The 16,659-nt window shown below is 48.1% G+C and overlaps 1 pseudogene; it reads left to right on the forward strand.

Annotated features, from left to right (window-relative positions):
* Nucleotides 1–393: 393 nt before the first annotated feature.
* Nucleotides 394–16,157, forward strand: LOC121843176 (annotated as a pseudogene).
* Nucleotides 16,158–16,659: the final 502 nt, after the last annotated feature.

The following is a 16,659-nucleotide window of genomic DNA, read 5'->3' on the forward strand; positions in this document are numbered from 1 at the left end:
TTGGTTTTACCCACCCACCCAAAAGCTCGTGTTCTGTCTTCACTCAATGTTCCCAGCGTGCCTGTAAAATCCCTTTTCACAAGGATGAGATAACCCCATGTCCCTGTGAGGTCGACCCAATGAATTCATTGCCAGCTGCTTTCTCCTAATCTGCAATGGCATTTCCCTCCATCTCCATCTCCACCTGTAGTGTGCAGCCACTGGGGAGGTCCCGGAAAACCCTCTACATATTCTGAGTCCCACAGACATGTTGGTTAAAGGCAGCACTAAAAAAGGCCATGGCTCGTGATTGGAGTATTCATCGCGGTGTGTAATGCAGTGTAGCCTAGTTTGTTTTTACATCATCCCAGTAGGGCAAAAGGCTCGAGGGCTGAGACAAAAATCATTCTCAGCATGCCTGTAAAAAACCCCGAAAGCCCGGGTCTAGTGACGTCAATGGTACTATAAATGCCATTATTTGTTTTTGAGGATGGGGACTGTTTTTACTGTAACACAATGTACAGATAATTTTGTATTATATTATTGGAGTACACATTACAAAAAAACAAAACGTTGACCATTTAGGTTTAAAATAAATGTACAAAAATGACATCTTTGAAATACTTTAAATTATTCTTTTTGTATGATAACTAGTACAAAATATATCGATAATTGTGCACATTTTTCATAATTTTCGCCCTAATTATTCATTTGAAGTATACAGGAAGGACTTTTATTCTGAAAGTTGATAAAGGGGAGAAACACTTCGTGGACCCATTAACGTTTATAACCAAAACTAACTTTGTAATGTCTTTGCAGAGTGTCCACATGGTCGCTGGTTACCGTTTCCTCGCGGTTGCCGGAAACAACCTTTGTTGTTTTGTTGATTTGAGGTTTTGAAAAAGGAAGTGTGTGTTTTTTTCCCCTTCGGCTTTCTGCAACCCTACATTAAGTAGCTAGTAGATGAGGAGTGTGTTTACACACAGAGAGAGAGAGAGAGACCAGGGGGTGGATGGAAAACAACCCGCCCGTTATGGTGTAACTAACTAACAGTATCTAGTTGTAGGTGTGGACGGTACTGCAGACAGAGATCATAATAAACCAGATAGGTCTGATCATGTCGTTGATGCAGGCCTGCCGCAGTTTAGCCCCTATCTACATGGCTCCTGACGTTTTTGTTTCGTTCACCTCCTCTGTTTGGACTTTACCGTGGCCGAGAGAGGGTGGTACACCGCTTTCGTTAATATCACCCACATAGACCCGGTCACCTCTGAAGTCCGGACGGAAAAAGCAGAATACGGTCGATACGGGAACACTCGCTTAAACGCGACGCAAAAGGAGTCGTGGTACTTCCGCCCTACTCTCTCTCAGGATAGACAAGCCTGTGATCCCGGTACCCGGTTCTCTGTTCCGGTCCAAGGCAGTGCGTGGATAGCCCTGATTGCCAGGAAACTGCATTTAAAGATAAGATAAGACACGCAGCGAGCCAAAACGCCTCGGCCATCGTTATATTCAACGTTGGATCCAGCAACACCAATGATACAATCACCATGCCACATTCAGGTATGCACTAGCAGGCCAGATCGTCATATGATGTATCGGGTCACACAGGGTGGGGAGTTGTTATGCATAGATGACTTGTTTACTGCGATCATCAGGGCGTAGGTGTTATCTCTATCTTGTAAGTCTTGTGTGTATGTAGCTATGTATAATTATGAATAGGGGGAATAGGGGATAGAGACCCCACCATGCAGTGGGTATAGTATAGGGGGGTAGAGACCCCACCATGCAGTGGGTATAGTATAGGGGATAGAGACCCCACCATGCAGTGGGTATAGTATAGGGATAGAGACCCACCATGCAGTGGGTATAGTATAGGGGGTAGAGACCCCACCATGCAGTGGGTATAGTATAGGGGGATAGAGACCCCACCATGCAGTGGGTATAGTATAGGGGATAGAGACCACCATGCAGTGGGTATAGTATAGGGGATAGAGACCCACCATGCAGTGGGTATAGTATAGGGGATAGAGACCCCACCATGCAGTGGGTATAGTATAGGGTAGAGACCCCCACCATGCAGTGGGTATAGTATAGGGGGTGAGACCCCCACCATGCAGTGGGTATAGTATAGGGGTAGAGACCCCACCATGCAGTGGTATAGTATGGGGGGTAGAGACCCCACCATGCAGTGGGTATAGTATAGGGGGATAGAGACCCCACCATGCAGTGGGGTATAGTATAGGGGTAGAGACCCCACCATGCAGTGGGTATAGTATAGGGGATAGAGACCCCCACCATGCAGTGGGTATAGTATAGGATAGGAGACCCCACCATGCAGTGGGTATAGTATAGGGGATAGAGACCCCACCATGCAGTGGGTATAGTATAGGGGTAGAGACCCCACCATGCAGTGGGTATAGTATAGGGGTAGAGACCCCACCATGCAGTGGGTATAGTATAGTATAGGGGATGAGACCCCACCATGCAGTGGGTATAGTATAGGGGGTAGAGACCCCACCATGCAGTGGGTATAGTATAGGGGATAGAGACCCCACCATGCAGTGGGTATAGTATAGTATAGGGGGATAGAGACCCCACCATGCAGTGGGTATAGTATAGGGGGTAGAGACCCCACCATGCAGTGGGTATAGTATAGGGGGATAGAGACCCCACCATGCAGTGGGTATAGTATAGGGGATAGAGACCCCACCATGCAGTGGGTATAGTATAGGGGATAGAGACCCCACCATGCAGTGGGTATAGTATAGGGGATAGAGACCCCACCATGCAGTGGGTATAGTATAGTAGGGGATAGAGACCCCACCATGCAGTGGGTATAGTATAGTATAGGGGATAGAGACCCCACCATGCAGTGGGTATAGTATAGGGGTAGAGACCCCACCATGCAGTGGGTATAGTATAGGGGGTAGAGACCCCACCATGCAGTGGGTATAGTATAGTATAGGGGATAGAGACCCCACCATGCAGTGGGTATAGTATAGAGGGTAGAGACCCCACCATGCAGTGGGTATAGCATAGGGGGGTAGAGACCCCACCATGCAGTGGGTATAGTATAGTATAGGGGTAGAGACCCCACCATGCAGTGGGTATAGTATAGTATAGAGGGGTGAGACCCCACCATGCAGTGGGTATAGTATAGTATAGGGGTAGAGACCCCACCATGCAGTGGGTATAGTATAGTATAGGGGTAGAGACCTCACCATGCAGTGGGTATAGTATAGAGGGTAGAGACCCCGCCATGCAGTGGGTATAGTATAGTATAGGGGTAGAGAGACCCCACCATGCAGTGGGTATAGTATAGGGGGTAGAGACCTCACCATGCAGTGGGTATAGTATAGAGGGTAGAGACCCCACCATGCAGTGGGTATAGCATAGGGGGTAGAGACCCCACCATGCAGTGGGTATAGTATAGTATATAGGGGGTAGAGACCCCACCATGCAGTGGGTATAGTATAGGGGTAGAGACCCCACCATGCAGTGGGTATAGTATAGTATAGGGGTAGAGACCCCACCATGCAGTGGGTATAGTATAGGGGTAGAGACCCCGCCATGCAGTGGGTATAGTACAGGGCATAGAGACCCCACCATGCAGTGGGTATAGTATAGGGGGGTAGAGACCCCACCATGCAGTGGGTATAGTATAGGGGATAGAGACCCACCATGCAGTGGGTATAGTATAGGGGGTAGAGACCCCACCATGCAGTGGGTATAGTATAGGGGGTAGAGACCCCACCATGCAGTGGGTATAGTATAGGGGTAGAGACCCCACCATGCAGTGGGTATAGTATAGAGGGTAGAGAGACCCCACCATGCAGTGGGTATAGTACAGGGGATAGAGACCCCACCATGCAGTGGGTATAGTATAGGGGTAGAGACCCCACCATGCAGTGGGTATAGTATAGGGGTAGAGACCCTACCATGCAGTGGGTATAGTATAGGGGGTAGAGACCCCACCATGCAGTGGGTATAGCATAGGGGATAGAGACCCCACCATGCAGTGGGTATAGTATAGGGGATAGAGACCCCACCATGCAGTGGGTATAGCATAGGTATAGAGACCCCACCATGCAGTGGGTATAGTATAGGGGGGTAGAGACCCACCATGCAGTGGGTATAGTATAGAGGGGGTAGAGACCCCACCATGCAGTGGGTATAGTATAGTATATGGGGGTAGAGACCCCACCATGCAGTGGGTATAGTATAGGGGGTAGAGACCCCACCATGCAGTGGGTATAGTATAGGGGGGTAGAGACCCCACCATGCAGTGGGTATAGTATAGGGGGGTAGAGACCCCACCATGCAGTGGGTATAGTATAGGGGGTAGAGACCCCACCATGCAGTGGGTATAGTATAGTATAGGGGGTAGAGACCCCACCATGCAGTGGGTATAGTATAGTATAGGGGGTAGAGACCCCACCATGCAGTGGGTATAGTATAGTATAGGGGTAGAGACCTCACCATGCAGTGGGTATAGTATAGGGGATAGAGACCCCACCATGCAGTGGGTATAGTATAGGGGGTAGAGACCCCACCATGCAGGGGGTATAGTATAGGGGGGTAGAGACCCCACCATGCAGTGGGTATAGTATAGGGGGTAGAGACCCCACCATGCAGTGGGTATAGTATAGGGGATAGAGACCCCACCATGCAGTGGGTATAGTATAGGTAGAGACCCCACCATGCAGTGGGTATAGTATAGGGGGTAGAGACCCCACCATGCAGTGGGTATAGTATAGGGGGTAGAGACCCCACCATGCAGTGGGTATAGTATAGAGGGTAGAGAGACCCCACCATGCAGTGGGTATAGTACAGGGGATAGAGACCCCACCATGCAGTGGGTATAGTATAGGGGGTAGAGACCCCACCATGCAGTGGGTATAGTATAGGGGGTAGAGACCCTACCATGCAGTGGGTATAGTATAGGGGGTAGAGACCCCACCATGCAGTGGGTATAGCATAGGGGATAGAGACCCCACCATGCAGTGGGTATAGTATAGGGGATAGAGACCCCACCATGCAGTGGGTATAGTATAGGGGTAGAGACCCCACCATGCAGTGGGTATAGTATAGGGGTAGAGACCCCACCATGCAGTGGGTATAGTATAGAGGGTAGAGAGACCCCACCATGCAGTGGGTATAGTACAGGGGATAGAGACCCCACCATGCAGTGGGTATAGTATAGGGGGGTAGAGACCCCACCATGCAGTGGGTATAGTATAGGGGGTAGAGACCCTACCATGCAGTGGGTATAGTATGGGGGTAGAGACCCCACCATGCAGTGGGTATAGCATAGGGGATAGAGACCCCACCATGCAGTGGGTATAGTATAGGGGATAGAGACCCCACCATGCAGTGGGTATAGCATAGGGGATAGAGACCCCACCATGCAGTGGGTATAGTATAGGGGGTAGAGACCTCACCATGCAGTGGGTATAGTATAGGGGGGTAGAGACCCCACCATGCAGTGGGTATAGTATAGTATAGGGGGTAGAGACCCCACCATGCAGTGGGTATAGTATAGTATAGGGGGTAGAGACCCCACCATGCAGTGGGTAAAGTATAGGGGGTAGAGACCCCACCATGCAGTGGGTATAGTATAGGGGGTAGAGACCCCACCATGCAGTGGGTATAGTATAGGGGGTTAGAGACCCCACCATGCAGTGGGTATAGTATAGGGGTTAGAGACCCCACCATGCAGTGGGTATAGTATAGGGGTAGAGACCCCACCATGCAGTGGGTATAGTATAGGGGGTAGAGACCCCACCATGCAGTGGGTATAGTATAGTATAGGGGTAGAGACCCCACCATGCAGTGGGTATAGTATAGTATAGGGGTAGAGACCCCACCATGCAGTGGGTATAGTATAGTATAGGGGGGTAGAGACCTCACCATGCAGTGGGTATAGTATAGGGGATAGAGACCCCACCATGCAGTGGGTATAGTATAGGGGTAGAGACCCCACCATGCAGTGGGTATAGTATAGGGGGTAGAGACCCCACCATGCAGTGGGTATAGTATAGGGGGTAGAGACCCCACCATGCAGTGGGTATAGTATAGTATAGGGGGATAGAGACCTCACCATGCAGTGGGTATAGTATAGAGGGTAGAGACCCCACCATGCAGTGGGTATAGCATAGGGGGTAGAGACCCCACCATGCAGTGGGTATAGTATAGTATAGGGGTAGAGACCCCACCATGCAGTGGGTATAGTATAGGGGGTAGAGACCCCACCATGCAGTGGGTATAGTATAGTATAGGGGGGTAGAGACCCCACCATGCAGTGGGTATAGTATAGGGGATAGAGACCCCGCCATGCAGTGGGTATAGTATAGGGGATAGAGACCCCACCATGCAGTGGGTATAGTATAGGGGGTAGAGACCCCACCATGCAGTGGGTATAGTATAGGGGATAGAGACCCCACCATGCAGTGGGTATAGTATAGGGGATAGAGACCCCACCATGCAGTGGGTATAGTATAGGGGGTAGAGACCCCACCATGCAGTGGGTATAGTATAGGGGGTAGAGACCCCACCATGCAGTGGGTATAGTATAGGGGGTAGAGACCCCACCATGCAGTGGGTATAGTATAGAGGGTAGAGAGACCCCACCATGCAGTGGGTATAGTACAGGAGAGAGAACCCACCATGCAGTGGGTATAGTATAGGGGTAGAGACCCCACCATGCAGTGGGTATAGTATAGGGGATAGAGACCCCACCATGCAGTGGGTATAGTATAGAGGGTAGAGAGACCCCACCATGCAGTGGGTATAGTATAGAGGGTAGAGAGACCCCACCATGCAGTGGGTATAGTATAGGGGGTAGAGACCCCAACATGCAGTGGGTATAGTATAGGGGGTAGAGACCCTACCATGCAGTGGGTATAGTATAGGGGATAGAGACCCCACCATGCAGTGGGTATAGTATAGAGGGTAGAGAGACCCCACCATGCAGTGGGTATAGTATAGGGGATAGAGACCCCACCATGCAGTGGGTATAGCATAGGGGTAGAGACCCCACCATGCAGTGGGTATAGTATAGGGGTAGAGACCCCACCATGCAGTGGGTATAGCATAGGGGGTAGAGACCCCACCATGCAGTGGGTATAGTATAGGGGGGGTAGAGAGACCCCACCATGCAGTGGGTATAGTATAGGGGTAGAGACCCCACCATGCAGTGGGTATAGTATAGGGGGTAGAGACCCCACCATGCAGTGGGTATAGTATAGGGGTAGAGACCCCACCATGCAGTGGGTATAGTATAGGGGTAGAGACCCCACCATGCAGTGGGTATAGTATAGGGGGTAGAGACCCCACCATGCAGTGGGTATAGTATAGGGGGTAGAGACCCCACCATGCAGTGGGTATAGTATAGGGGGTAGAGACCCCACCATGCAGTGGGTATAGCATAGGGGGTAGAGACCCCACCATGCAGTGGGTATAGCATAGGGGGTAGGGACCCCACCATGCAGTGGGTATAGTATAGGGGGTAGAGACCCCACCATGCAGTGGGTATAGTATAGGGGGTAGAGACCCCACCATGCAGTGGGTATAGTATAGGGGGTAGAGACCCCACCATGCAGTGGGTATAGCATAGGGGGTAGAGACCCCACCATGCAGTGGGTATAGTATAGGGGGTAGAGACCCCACCATGCAGTGGGTATAGTATAGAGGGTAGAGACCCCACCATGCAGTGGGTATAGTATAGGGGGTAGAGACCCCACCATGCAGTTCAATCGAGTACAGGCTTAACTGAATGATAGCAGACTAAGTAAAATATGGACGTTTATGGAATAGTTTTGGGGGTCGGGTTTCGTCTCCGAGGAATGCTCCTCAGAGCCAGATGATGACAGGTTGCCCTATGCTGGGCAGATGATGACAGGTTGCCCTATGCTGGGCAGATGATGACAGGTTGCCCTATGCTGGGCAGATGATGACAGGTTGCCCTATGCTGGGCAGATGATGACAGGTTGCCCTATGCTGGGCAGATGATGACAGGTTGCCCTATGCTGGGCAGATGATGACAGGTTGCCCTATGCTGGGCAGATGATGACAGGTTGCCCCTATGCTGGGCAGATGATGACAGGTCGCCCTATGCTGGGCAGATGATGACAGGTTGCTCTATGCTGGGCAGATGATGACAGGTTGCCCTATGCTGGGCAGATGATGACAGGTCGCCCTATGCTGGGCAGATGATGACAGGTTGCTCTATGCTGGGCAGATGATGACAGGTTGCCCTATGCTGGGCAGCTGACCTCGGAACCACCCCGGCTGGGAGAACGGGGTTGCCATGACGGCCTTTCAGGTTATCATGCTGGTGGTGGGAAGGTGAAAGTTCATTGGAAGACTGTTGCAGCAAAACATAAAGTGACAGACAAAGGATGAGTTGACATAAATACTCCCCTAGATGTATTCCCATTGGTTGACAGAAAGGGGAGTGGTTATTGCGTAATTGAGCCCCTAGGTTAATCGGTGAGCGTTCTGGAATGTGCTTACTGTGGCGTGCTCATAGGCTGAAGTTAATTGGTGAATGGCATTCTGCATGTTTGCTAATGGTAAAGAGGAGGAGAGACTGGATGCTAATCCTGCTGAGGTGATATTCTAACCTCTACCCTATAAATACCAGCTATGCTGATGAGGTAACATTCTAACCTCTACCCTATAAATACCAGCTATGCTGCTGAGGTAACATTCTAACCTCTATGCTGCTGAGGTAACATTCTAACCTCTATGCTGCTGAGGTAACATTCTAACCTCTATGCTGATGAGGTAACATTCTAACCTCTATGCTGCTGAGGTAACATTCTAACCTCTATGCTGATGAGGTAACATTCTAACCTCTATGCTGCTGAGGTAACATTCAAATCAAATCAAATCAAATTTTATTTGTCACATACACATGGTTAGCAGATGTTAATGCGAGTGTAGCGAAATGCTTGTGCTTCTAGTTCCGACAATGCAGTAATAACGAGCAAGTAATCTAACTAACAATTCCAAAAAAAACTACTGTCATACACAGTGTAAGGGGATAAAGAATATGTACATAAGGATATATGAATGAGTGATGGTACAGAGCAGCATAGGCAAGATACAGTAGATGATATCGAGTACAGTATATACATATGAGATAAGTATGTAAACCAAGTGGCATAGTTAAAGTGGCTAGTGATACATGTATTACATAAGGATGCAGTCGATGATATAGAGTACAGTATCAACGTATGCATATGAGATGAACAATGTAGGGTAAGTAACATTATATAAGGTAGCATTGTTTAAAGTGGCTAGCGATACATTTACATCATTTCCCATCAATTCCCATGATTAATCCCATGCTGATGAGGCAACATTCTAACCGCTACCCTATAAATACCAGCTATGCTGATGAGGCAACATTCTAACCTCTGCTGATGAGGCAACATTCTAACCGCTACCCTATAAATACCAGCTATGCTGATGAGGTAACATTGTAACCTCTGCTGATGAGGTAACATTGTAACCTCTGCTGATGAGGTAACATTCTAACCTCTGCTGATGAGGTAACATTCTAACCTCTGCTGCTGTGGAACATTCTAAGCTCTGCTGATGAGGTAACATTCTAACCTCTGCTGATGAGGTAACATTCTAACCTCTATGCTGCTGAGGTAACATTCTAACCTCTATGCTGCTGTGGAACATTCTAACCTCTGCTGATGAGGTAACATTCTAACCTCTATGCTGCTGTGGAACATTCTAAGCTCTGCTGATGAGGTAACATTCTAACCTCTGCTGCTGTGGAACATTCTAACCTCTGCTGATGAGGTAACATTCTAACCTCTGCTGATGAGGTAACATTCTAACCTCTATGCTGCTGAGGTAACATTCTAACCTCTATGCTGCTGAGGTAACATTCTAACCTCTATGCTGCTGAGGTAACATTCTAACCTCTATGCTGCTGAGGTAACATTCTAACCTCTATGCTGCTGAGGTAACATTCTAACCTCTATGCTGCTGAGGTAACATTCTAACCTCTATGCTGCTGAGGTAACATTCTAACCTCTATGCTGCTGAGGTAACATTCTAACCTCTATGCTGCTGAGGTAACATTCTAACCTCTATGCTGCTGAGGTAACATTCTAACCTCTATGCTGCTGAGGTAACATTCTAACCTCTATGCTGCTGAGGTAACATTCTAACCTCTATGCTGCTGAGGTAACATTCTAACCTCTATGCTGCTGAGGTAACATTCTAACCTCTATGCTGCTGAGGTAACATTCTAACCTCTATGCTGCTGAGGTAACATTCTAACTCTATGCTGCTGAGGTAACATTCTAACCTCTGCTGATGAGGTAACATTCTAACCTCTATGCTGCTGAGGTAACATTCTAACCTCTGCTGATGAGGTAACATTCTAACCTCTGCTGATGAGGTAACATTCTAACCTCTATGCTGATGAGGTAACATTCTAACCTCTATGCTGATGAGGTAACATTCTAACCTCTATGCTGCTGAGGTAACATTCTAAACCTCTATGCTGCTGAGGTAACATTCTAACCTCTATGCTGCTGAGGTAACATTCTAACCTCTATGCTGCTGAGGTAACATTCTAACCTCTGCTGATGAGGTAACATTCTAACCTCTATGCTGCTGAGGTAACATTCTAACCTCTGCTGATGAGGTAACATTCTAACCTCTATGCTGATGAGGTAACATTCTAACCTCTATGCTGATGAGGTAACATTCTAACCTCTATGCTGATGAGGTAACATTCTAACCTCTATGCTGATGAGGTAACATTCTAACCTCTATGCTGATGAGGTAACATTCTAACCTCTATGCTGCTGAGGTAACATTCTAACCTCTATGCTGATGAGGTAACATTCTAACCTCTATGCTGATGAGGTAACATTCTAACCTCTGCTGATGAGGTAACATTCTAACCTCTATGCTGATGAGGTAACATTCTAACCTCTATGCTGATGAGGTAACATTCTAACCTCTATGCTGATGAGGTAACATTCTAACCTCTGCTGATGAGGTAACATTCTAACCTCTGCTGATGAGGTAACATTCTAACCTCTGCTGATGAGGTAACATTCTAACCTCTATGCTGATGAGGTAACATTCTAACCTCTATGCTGATGAGGTAACATTCTAACCTCTGCTGATGAGGTAACATTCTAACCTCTGCTGATGAGGTAACATTCTAACCTCTGCTGATGAGGTAACATTCTAACCTCTGCTGATGAGGTAACATTCTAACCTCTATGCTGATGAGGTAACATTCTAACCGCTACCCTACACACACAAAATAAATATAAACACAACATGTAAAGTGTTGGTCCCATGTTTCATGAGCTGACATGAAAGATTACAGAAATGTTCCATACTCAGAAAAAGCTTATTTCTCCCAAATTTTGTGCAGAAATTTGTTTACATCCCTGTTAGTGAGTATTTCTCCTTTGTCAAGATAATCCATCCAATTGACAGGTGTGGCATATCAAGAATCTGATTAATCAGCATGATCATTACACAGGTGCACCTTGTGCTGGAGACAATAAATGACAACTAAAATGTACCGATGTCTCAAGTTTTGAGGGAGCGTGTAATTGGCATGCTGACTGCAGGAATGTCCACCAGAGCGGTTGCCAGAGATGGTATAGAACTCAGCATTACCTTAAGTAGTTTTTAGAGAATTTGACAGTACGTCCAACCGGTCTCAACCGTGGACCACGTGTAACCACGACAACCCAGGACCTCCGCATCCGGCTTCTTCACCTGCGGGATCTTCTGAGACCAGCCACCCTGACAGCTGATGAAACTGGGTTTGCTCGTCGTCCTCACCAGGGTCGTGACTGCAGTTCGGCGTCGTCACCGACTTCAGTGGGAAAATGTTCACCTTCGATGGCCGCTGACACCCTGGAGAAGTGTGCTCTTCACGGATGAGTCCTGGTTTCAACTGTACCGGTCAGACGGCGTGTACGGTGTGGTGTGGGCGAGCGGTGTGCTGATGTCAACGAGGCGGTGGGTTATTGGTATGGGCAGGCATAAACTACAGTCAACAAACCCAGTAGCATTTTATCGATGGCAATTTGAATGCGCAAAAATACAGTGACCCTGAGGCCCATTGTAAGTCCAATTTTTTTTAAATATATATTTTTTAAATATCTGTGACCAACGGATTCATATCTGTATGTCCAGTCATGTGAAATCCATAGATTATGACCTAACGATTTTATTTTAAATTGACTGATTTTCCTTAAATTAACTCAGAAAAATCTTTTGAAAAATTGTTTTTTTTGTTCAGTTTGATCAGGCCACTATCAGTTGATCAAACTGGAGAAACTAGATGGCTGTTTATGTAAATAAGGAGGAAGTGATGGGAGTGAAAGAGCTGTGCAAACTACAGTATTCCTTCTGTGAGGAGACAATGAATGACATTTGAGTCAGGAGAACTGAAATGCAATACTACAGTTGATTGAACTCTTAGTAGACGGAAAGACAAAACATCAAAACACATTAAGAACACCTTAATATTGATTGGCCCTGCCAGAACCCGGACTTGAACCCTGATCGAACATGTCTGGAGAGACCTTAAAATAGCTGTGCAGCGACGCTCCCCATCCAACCTGTCAGAGCTTGAGAGGATCTGCAGAGAAGAATGGGAGAAACTCCCCAAATACAGGTGTGCCAAGCTGGTAGCGTCAAACCCAAGAAGACTCGAGGATATAATCGCTGCCAAAGGTGCTTCAACAAAGTACTGAGTAAAGGGTCTGAATACTTATGTAAATGTGATATTTCCATTATTTTTTAATGAATTTGCAAAAAACTTCTTAACCTGTTTCTGCTTTGTCCTTATTATGGCGTATTGTGTAGATTGATGAGTAAAATAATTATGCTATAATACATTTTAGAATAAGACTGTAACGTAACAAAATGTGGGAAGGGTAGAGGGGTCTGAATACTTTCAGAATGCACAGTGCATGTCCATCCCTCACTCACTCACACACACACACACACACACAGGGACCTAACATGTGTCAGGAAAGCAATCCCGCATCATTATTACACCTCCTCCAATGAACATCATTACACCTCCTCTACCAGCCTGTACATCATTACACCTCCTCTACCAGCCTGTACTGTTGATACAGGGAACGTGTACCTGGGAAACGTCATTACACCTCCTCTACCAGCCTGTACTGTTGATACAGGGAACGTGTACCTGGGAACATCATACACCTCCTCTACCAGCCTTACATCATTACACCTCCTCTACCAGCCTGTACCAGCCTGAAACATCATTACATCATTACATCATTACACCTCCTCTACCAGCCTGTACTGTTGATACAGGGAAACATCATTACACCTCCTCTACCTGGGAAACATCATTACACCTCCTCTACCAGCCTGTACATCATTACACCTCCTCTACCAGCCTGTACTGTTGATACAGGGAACGTGTACCTGGGAAACATCATTACACCTCCTCTACCAGCCTGTACATCATTACACCTCCTCTACCAGCCTGTACTGTTGATACAGGGAACGTGTACCTGGGAAACATCATTACACCTCCTCTACCAGCCTGTACATCATTACACCTCCTCTACCAGCCTGTACTGTTGATACAGGAAGTACCTGGGAAACATCATTACACCTCCTCTACCAGCCTGTACATCATTACACCTCCTCTACCAGCCTGTACTGTTGATACAGGGAACGTGTACCTGGGAAACATCATTACACCTCTACCAGCCTGTACTGTTGATACAGGGAACGTGTACCTGGGAAACATCATTACACCTCCTCTACCAGCCTGTACATCATTACACCTCCTCTACCAGCCTGTACTGTTGATACAGGGAACGTGTACCTGGGAAACATCATTATACCTCCTCTACCAGCCTGTACATCATTACACCTCCTCTACCAGCCTGTACTGTTGATACAGGGAACGTGTACCTGGGAAACATCATTATACCTCCTCTACCAGCCTGTACATCATTACACCTCCTCTACCAGCCTGTACTGTTGATACAGGGAACGTGTACCTGGGAAACATCATTACACCTCCTCTACCAGCCTGTACATCATTACACCTCCTCTACCAGCCTGTACTGTTGATACAGGGAACGTGTACCTGGGAAACATCACAACACCTCTACCAGCCTGTACATCATTACACCTCCTCTACCAGCCTGTACTGTTGATACAGGAACGTGTACCTGAGAAACATCATTACACCTCCTCTACCAGCCTGTACCGTTGACACCAGGAAGGATGGGACCATGGACTCATTCTGATTACGCCAAATCCTGACTCTGCCATCAGCATGACGCAACGTGAACCAGGATTCGTCGGACCAGGCAATGTTTTTCCACTCCTCATTGGTCCAGTGTTGGTGATGGCCCACTGGAGCAGCTTCTTCTTGTTTTAAGCTGATAGGAGTGGAACCCGGTGTGGTCGTCTGCTGCAATAGCCAATCGGTGACAAGGATCGAGGTGTTGTGCGTTCCGAGATGCCCTTCTGCACACCACTTGTTGTACAGCGCCGTTGACTGTTTGTGGCCTGTCAGCATCGTTCTCCTTTCGAACCTCATTCATCAATGAGCTGTTTTCGCCCACAGGACTGCCGCTGACTGTATGTATTGTGTGTCTGGCTCTTCTCGGCAAAACCCTAGACACTGCCTCTGACTGTATGTGTATTGTGTGCCGCCTCTCGGTAAACCCTAGACACTGCCTCTGACTGTATGTGTATTGTGTGTCTGGCTCTTCTCGGTAAACCCTAGACACTGCCGCTGACTGTATGTGTATTGTGTGTCTGGCTCTTCTCGGTAAACCCTAGACACTGCCTCTGACTGTATGTGTATTGTGTGTCTGGCTCTTCTCGGTAAACCCTAGACACTGCCGCTGACTGTATGTGTATTGTGTGTCTGGCTCTTCTCGGTAAACCCTAGACACTGTCGTGCGTGAAAACGCCGGGGCGTTTTTTTTTAGATACTGGATTCCACTCGCATGACACCGAAGATCATACCACGCTCAAAGTCTCTTAGGTCACTAGCTTGCTAACGTTCAATCAAACAGTAACTGAATGCCTCGATGCCTGTCTGCCTGCTTTAATATAGTCAGCCACGGCCACGTGACTCACTGTCTGTAGGAGCGAACCATTTTCATGAACGGGGTGGTGTACCTAATAAACTGGCCATGGTGTGTGTGTGTGTGTGTGTGTGTAGACACACACAGCAGGGCCTATTATCAGACTGTGTTCTCTATCTGGTCTGGGATCAATAAGTGTGTGTGTTCAGTGATGATAAGTGTTGGGTAGTCCAGGCCCCATGAATACACCTGGAACATTCCCTCTGCATTCTTGACGTTCCGTAGTGGAGTCAGGAATTTCACAAATGGCCCTGTCCTGCACTCCTTATTTCATGCCAATCGAGAGACTAATGATTTTTATGTTAGGATGGAACACTCAGGAGTTCTGTTTACAGTCCCAGTATTCTTAGAATCTATGTGGAGGTTCTAAATTCTGCCACAGGAGACGAGTCCAGTCCCAGACAGCAACAAGGCTTCTTCTGCTGAGCAGTGAAGACACACACACACACACACACACACACACAGGGAGTCTGTTTTATTTGTATTCCTGTCCTAAAATCTCCCTCCCTCCCTTCTCAGGTATGGGTGACGTGGTCGCCATCATGATCCCCGAGCCTAAAGGTCGTGAGGTCGCTGCTCTGCTGGAACGGAACGTCACGGTAACCATGCACATCACCATAGGAACGCGTAATCTCCAGAAGTACGTGAGCAGGACGTCGGTGGTGTTCGTCTCCATCTCCTTCATCATCCTGATGATCATCTCTCTGGCCTGGCTTGTCTTCTACTATATACAGAGGTTCAGATACGTCAACGCACGAGACCGCTACCAGGTACACACAGGGCTGGGACCCTAGAGACCGCTACCAGGTACACACAGGGCTGGGACCCTAGAGACCGCTACCAGGTACACACAGGGCTGGGACCCTAGAGACCGCTACCAGGTACACACAGGGCTGGGACCCTAGAGACCGCTACCAGGTACACACAGGGCTGGGACCCTAGAGACCGCTACCAGGTACACACAGGGCTGGGACCCTAGAGACCGCTACCAGGTACACACAGGGCTGGGACCCTAGAGACCGCAGGTACACCAGGCACACTAGAGACACAGGGCTGGCACAATGACCCTAGAGACCGCTACCAGGTACACACAGGGCTGGCACAATGACCCTAGAGACCGCTACCAGGTACACACAGGGCTGGCACAATGACCCTAGAGACCGCTACCAGGTACACACAGGGCTGGCACAATGACCCTAGAGATCCTACCAGGTACACACAGGGCTGGCACAATGACCCTAGAGACCGCTACCAGGTACACACAGGGCTGGCACAATGACCCTAGAGACCGCTACCAGGTACACACAGGGCTGGCACAATGACCCTAGAGACCGCTACCAGGTACACACAGGGCTGGCACAATGACCCTAGAGACCGCTACCAGGTACACACAGGGCTGGCACAATGACCCTAGAGACCACTACCAGGTACACACAGGGCTGGCAGAATGAATAGAACCTCTAACCCTGGTAAAATGACTGGTACATAAATAGAATGAATAGAACCTGTAACCCTGGTA

The sequence above is a fragment of the Oncorhynchus tshawytscha genome, unplaced genomic scaffold, assembly GCF_018296145.1.
Source record: "Oncorhynchus tshawytscha isolate Ot180627B unplaced genomic scaffold, Otsh_v2.0 Un_contig_11399_pilon_pilon, whole genome shotgun sequence".
Lineage (NCBI taxonomy): Eukaryota > Metazoa > Chordata > Actinopteri > Salmoniformes > Salmonidae > Oncorhynchus > Oncorhynchus tshawytscha.